Source organism: Grammomys surdaster, unplaced genomic scaffold (assembly GCF_004785775.1).
Source record: "Grammomys surdaster isolate TR1022 unplaced genomic scaffold, NIH_TR_1.0 126187, whole genome shotgun sequence".
Classification (NCBI taxonomy): Eukaryota; Metazoa; Chordata; class Mammalia; order Rodentia; family Muridae; genus Grammomys; species Grammomys surdaster.
This window is the reverse complement of record NW_021620993.1, coordinates 5,335,457-5,341,780: the sequence shown is the minus strand read 5'-3', so window position 1 is coordinate 5,341,780 and position 6,324 is coordinate 5,335,457. Positions and strand designations below refer to the sequence as shown.

At 52.4% G+C, this 6,324-nt stretch overlaps 1 protein-coding gene and 1 non-coding gene across 5 annotated transcripts in view; both read left to right on the top strand.

Annotated features, from left to right (window-relative positions):
• Positions 1 to 1,233: 1,233 nt before the first annotated feature.
• Sh3bp2 (SH3 domain binding protein 2) overlaps positions 1,234 to 6,324 on the top strand; it is a 38,516-nt gene continuing 33,425 nt past the window's right edge. The window contains exon 1 of one of the 4 annotated variants that reach the window (XM_028758191.1): positions 1,234 to 1,333. The gene's annotated coding sequence lies outside the window, so the exon portion shown is untranslated. Of the gene's footprint in view, positions 1,334 to 1,643; positions 2,244 to 2,928; positions 2,946 to 6,324 lie in introns of those variants that run through there. The other 3 variants (XM_028758194.1, XM_028758192.1, XM_028758193.1) reach the window with 3 other exon arrangements.
• Positions 6,017 to 6,175, top strand: LOC114613103. Its single transcript, XR_003710122.1, has one exon. It is a non-coding gene; the product is annotated as a U1 spliceosomal RNA (small nuclear RNA).

Genomic DNA, 6,324 nt, shown 5'->3' with positions numbered 1-6,324 from the left:
TGAGTTACTCCTACTCAGCCTCTCCAGCCTCAGCCTGGTCTGGAGCATCCATAGGAGCCCCTATCTTTGCAGTAGCTGGGCCCCTCTCACCCAGGGAGCTCCCTCCAGAACCTGTGCTTCCTTAGTCCAGTTCCCTAGGTCTAGAACCTGGAAGTTCCTATGGGGATAATTCCCTCTCTGAAAATGCCACTCTTGTAAAGTTCTGCTAGCCTGGCTCCACTCCAGGCTCACATCCCTGCCTGGTCCTGGGGCTTTCTTAGGAAGCCATCTCCTAGAAAGTCATCCCTCCCCAGGTCACTGCCCCTTGCATGTGGTCCCCCAGGCCTACAAATAGGTTTAGCCAAAGGCTTAAATGGCTGTGCACAGGAAGCCTTGTGTTCTTTTTTTTTTTTTTTAAAGATTTATTTATTTATTTATTTATTTATTATATGTAAGTACACTGTAGCTGTCTTCAGACACCCATATGAGGGCATCAGATCTCATTGTAGATGGTTGTGAGCCACCATGTGGTTGCTGGGATTTGAACTCATGACCTCTTGAAGAGCAGTCAGTGCTCTTAACCGCTGAGCCATCTCTCCAGCCCCTTGTGTTCTTGACAACCCAGCGCTAGCCATGAATTTCCAGCCCTTGTTCTATAGGCAATATTTCCTTTAGATGTAGGTGAAAACTCTCTCCAGAGGTTCCCAGCAAACCCTTCTTGACTGTGAGGAGTTAGTGACCAGTGACCAGGTGCCCTTACCTGGTGCCTAGATTTGAGTCAGCCCATCCAGCACAGCAGACACATGCCGTTACCCAAGAGAGAAACCAGACATTTTCTCCATGAAGGCACTCAGCAGACACATGCCACTACCCAAGAGAGAAACCAGACATTTTCTCCATGAAGGCCACTGGATCTAAGGGGTGTGTGCGTGTGTGTGTTGTACACATACACACTAGAGAGAGAGAGAGAGAGAGAGAGAGAGAGAGAGAGAGAGAGAGAGAAAGAGAGAGAGAGAGAGAGAGACTGTTCACTCAGACACCTGCCTACATCTAGTCAGCACCTACTGCTTGCTGGTTACAAACCCTACACCTTAGCCCACCAACCAATCTCTGACCAACTAGAAAAGGTGTGTTAAACTGCCAGAGCAGGAAAGGGAACGGGTGGAGAAGAGCCAGGCCAGGGGTGGGGTAGACTGGCAGTGCGAGGGCGGGGCCTGAACCTTGGAGGCGGGGCCAGATTGGAGGCGGGGCCTGCGCCGGAGTGCCTGGCTGCTGGCCCAGCTGGCTGCAAAGCGGAGCAACAGAGCAGGGATCCGCCTCCCGGACGCAGGGTTCGTGGGCTGGGAACCGGCGGGTAAGGCACTGCTGGGTTTCTGAACCGATCGTGGACATGCCCGGCACAGTCCTGTCTCAGAGACCTGCCTGGGTCCCTTGAACCTGTGTCCCGCTGTGAGGTGGGAGTGGGATTCTCAGGGCGGACGGCGGCAGTCCGGGCTCAGGGCTGGGCGTTCAGTATAGGAGATAGGGCTGTGTTTCGAGTGTGTCCTGTGTCCCCTCCGGTCCCTCTGTTCCCTCCGGCTTCTCTGGCACCCGTTGCTAGGCCCAGGTTACAGGGCTCATCTAGCGGAACTTCCAAACATTTGGGAGGTGAATTTGCTTCCATTCCCTCCAAACTTTTCTTCCTTCAGAGGCTCCATGAAGTTTAAGAGAAAAGCCACCTGTTAGTGCTGATTCACACTGACGCGGGAATGACTGACTGGGTGTGGGGAGTTTGGAGATTTTTGAGGAGGAGTGAGTCTCTGAGAATTTAGAAGAGTGTTCAGAGAGTTGTAGGTTAGCGGACATATGGGTTTCCACCTCCACCCTTCTGTGGCTCTGGGACTTGGCTGTTAATAGGTTGAGAGCTCTGTTGGAACCAACTCCCTCTGCCACCTCCCATGACCCTGCACAGCTCCTGTTTTCTCTCTGCCTTTCTGTTTGGTCATTCCTTGACACAGGTAGTTCTGTGTCTCCTAGTCAGGTGACTCCAAATAGAGCTCCTGAGAACCGCCCCCCGGCCCCCTTGCTTTACACAGTGTGGGACCTCGGGAGTTACTACATGTGACTATTAAGGATGCTAAATCCCACCTGAAGGGGCTCTGGAAATATCACCTGCTGGATCAACGGTGAGATGCACAGAACTGTCTCACAACAGAATGGGTCCAGGAGTTAGTTGCTGGGCTGGGAGCAAGAACATAGACTCAAGTCAACTCTGTGTGACCTAGGTGAGTGTTGTGCACATTGGCTTCGGTCCCTTCGGGACCACTGTGTTCTCTCCCTGGCAGGGAAACCCAGCCTAGGGCCCCAGATTTAGCTCTCCACTCCTGGGGCCTGGGGGGGGGGCTCTAAGGAGATGTGAACCACAAGTCTGTCCACCTCCTTTCCCAGGCCCTCTCTGCCTCTTTGGGACCTGGCTCTGCCTTCTGGGTGGAGACACACCCTGGCAGAGGGGGCAAACTACAGGGGTAGACAAAATCGGATGGGCATGTTCATCTGTCAGGAGAGGAGCAGAAAGGGAGGCTAGCCTTTCAGGGAGGCCCCCCACAGAGTTATACAGAAACCCACTCAGGAGACTGGGCTAGGAAGGACAGAAGGAAGGAGGACTGACTCCAGGGCTGCCTTCCTTTCACATGGATAGAGGAGGTGAGGAGCTAAGTCAGCCCCAGTATCCTTTTGTCCCCAGATGGATGCATGTGCATATGTAGGCCTACAGAAATCCAAGAGGTCCAGGGAATCAAAATGACCTGCTTTAGTCGTAGAAGGGCAGACAGAAGAGCATAAACTCAGGCTGGGGGGCTTGGGTTCAAATCCAACTACATGATATTCATCGGGCGTTTCCTCCTGCTGTGCCTCCATTACAACTGTAACATGAGGATTGGCAAACACTTTCTACCCAAGGTGGGATGAGTGCCCACAGTCCGCCAGTGGTGAGTAGCTGATACTCAGATGCTGAGGGTGCTTCCTCCGTGTGTGTCCTGGTCAGACACAGGGACAACAGGCCATTTTGTCTTGTGGTTGGGGTGGGGCAAGGCCAGGCCTGGAGAGGCCTGGGGCACAGGGCAGACGTCCAGGTTCCTGCCTGCATGGGTCCTGTGGGCAAACACCTGTGTCCACAAAGACTGATCATTGTGAGTTCTGTCCTCAAAGCTCCATTGTGGGGACCAAGGGTCAGACCGTATCCTGCCATCATCTGGCTGGTTCATATCCTCCCAGATTCCCTGGGCACAGACATGTATGGCTCTTTTATAACCCTGCTTGGCAGAGGAAGTGGGCAGCCTGGGCAGAGGAGTGGGGAGCCTAGAGCCTGGGAAAAGGAAGACTTATGGGAAAAGGACTCTCTGAGCTGGGAAGAGACTGTTAGGTAGGTACAGACAGACAGACAGACCAGGGAGGATGGCAAATCATTGATCAAAATGTCCTTTGTATGCCAGATGTGGTGAAAGTGTGGAGGTGTCTGGAGAGTGAGAAAAGGGGCTCTTTGAACCTTAGCGTCCTCCTCGGAGAGTAGAGTACCCAGTAGGCCTTTGCAGTCCTCCAGTAGTGCTATTTGGGCCTTTAAGGGCTGGAGATGGTCCTATGTGGGGGGTGCCTAGGAACTGTGGGACTATTCCATGCCCACTTGCCACCCCCTCACCGCCCCTCAGCCCAGAGAAAGGTTGCTGCCTCCTGCCATGATTCAAGGTCCTGAGCCTCCCGAGCAAATTATACTTCTATTTTAATGATTTATTCATTTTATGTACATTGGTAATTTGCCTGGATGTCTGTGTGAGGGTGTCAGCTCCCCTGGAATTGGAGTTACAGAGTTGTGAGCTCTCATGTGGGTGCCAGGGATTGAACCCGAGTCCTCTGGAAGAGCAGCCAGTGCTCTTAACTGCTGAGTCCCAAATTATATTTCTTGACTCACTTTTCTGTTCTGTAAAGCAAAGTACAGGTGCAGGGTCACATGGGGGGGACTTGTGCTTAGTGTCAGTGCCCACCCCCACTTATGAACTCCAGGAACAGTAGGAATAAAACAGAAAGCAAGCTGGACTTCCGGATGGGGATGTCACGAGTACCCAGATGCTGTTCCCTCTGCTCTTTTTCTTCTTCCCCAGAACTGACTTGGTTCTAGCACTAAGTGATTGAACTCCCTGTGGCTCCATGAAGTAACTGCTGCCCTCAGGATTTAGGGAGAATTCCTTGGTCCATGTGAGCTGGCCATAGAGGTTCCAGATATACCTGAGTGATTTTTGCTAGCTGGCTTCCAGGAACAGCATTGGCTTGATAACTTTACGCAGTCACCCAGGGAGGTCAGTAGGCCTCACGGGCAAACAGGCATACACTTGTTGCACACACTCTCATGCCCTACAGCCAAACTCTGATTCTGAGAACTGCTGTCTGTTTCCCTCTGAATCATGCTTACTGCACACCCGCTGGCCATGGTAGAATGGCCTGCAGCCAAACGCCCTTTGCTTTAGGACGCTGAGTAAGGTGCAGGGTGCCTGCCTGCTTGAGCCTGCAGAAGCGGGTGTGGTTCTTGGCCTGGGATCTGTCAGGCTGGTAATATGCATGCCATGACCAGAGAGCTGAGCTCTCTCATGGCCCAGGGCTAAACCAGCTCAGGCTGGTTTCCTGGGGTTCTGAGAGCAGAGGCTGACCAGGAAAGGCACAGAGCTTGTCACAAGAACCAAAACAAAGCCACAGTCCCGGGCCTTGTCCAATTTGAGATTTTGGGCTTCAGCACCTTCCCTGTGAAATGGGATCAGATCAGGATTAGCTAATGGGATTTAAATGATATTTAAATGACAATTCCCTCAGACTTCAAGCACCTGCAGGTGAGAGGCACTCACTTGAGATGCTCTCAAGCCAGTATCCTCAGGCCTGACCTGGGGATTCCTGCTCTTGTCCCTGAACAGGCAATATGTCTATTTGGGGAGTTTCTATGGCCTGGACCTCAGGGTATTATAATCTATTCTGTGGTATCAGAAGAACACCCGTCCCTGTACCCTGGGCTTTCCCTATGACCCTACCCACCTTGCTAAGGCAGGTAAGGAGATGGCAAGAGACTTTCAGCTGCCTACTCCTAGTTAGGATGGGAAGAGGCCAGGGCTGGTCTGGGGCCTAGAATGCTGGGATAGGTTTTAGCTTTACTTCATAGCTTTGAAAGCCTAGACCAGCACTCACAATTCACTTGGGAGCTGGATGGGGAGCTAAGGATTTCCACTCCACCATGTTCCCTGCATCTGTGACATTGGCAGACTCCATTTCAGGAAGCTGCTTATCTGGACAAGTACCCATTCCATGCATGCTGTATGCTGCATGTACCAGGCCCAAAGCCAAACCTGGACCATAGGAGTGGCCAGGCCCACAGGCACAAGGATAAGAATTGCTGGCCAATGCTGTAACTCAGTGTTGGGCCCATCCCACGACACTCTCTGAGAAGGAATTTGTTAAAGACATAATGATCTTGCTTAGTGGTCAGGAGGCCCTCCTTAGCTGCCTGTACTCTGCCATACTCCTGAGCTGTGGGCCTCTTCATAGCTCAGTATACACAGCCACCTATGCGCCAACCCCTCTGGTCAGGAACTCCTGCGGCCTTGCAAATGTTGGCCTTCAGTGAGAGCTACAGGGCCTCCCTGAGTAGGAGGTTCCTGCAGGCTGGGTGGGTTGGGCACCACTGGCAGTGGAAGTGGAAGACTCTGCCAGGCTTTGAAGTTGGTTTGCCATTTTCCTCTCCACTGAGCACCAGAGACAAACACAGCCTGTCATCCTGGAACTGTGGGTTGTCGTGCTGGGGCCTCTCATGAAGCTCTCTAGGTTTCTGTCACAGCCCCTCCCATCTGCCACCCAGCAGGGACCCAGTCTCTCCTGAGCCTGCTCTCATTGGCTTCAGCAAGCAGGACAGGTAGGGAGACAAGGAATTCTTTTCTGGTAGGAAAAATAGTTGCCATATGTGGCCCTGCCCTAAACTGAAATAGTGCTTTTCTCTGTGACTGTTCCTCTTGAAAAACGAACACTGATACTTACCTGGCAGGGAGATACCATGGTTACCTCGAAGGTGATTTTCCCAGGGCAAGGTTTATCCTTCAGATGTGTTGTCACCTGCAACTTCCTGAAATGGGGGAAGCTTGGCAGCATAATTTATGGTAGTGGGGGACTGTGTTCATGCTCTTCCCTTGAAAGAAAGAAAGAGCCGGGCAGTGGCGGCACACGCATTTAATTCCAGCACTTGGGAGGCAAAGGCAGGTGGATTTCTGAGTTCAAGGCCAGCCTGGTCTACAGAGTGAGTTCCAGGACAGCCAGGGCTACACAGAGAAACCCTGTCTC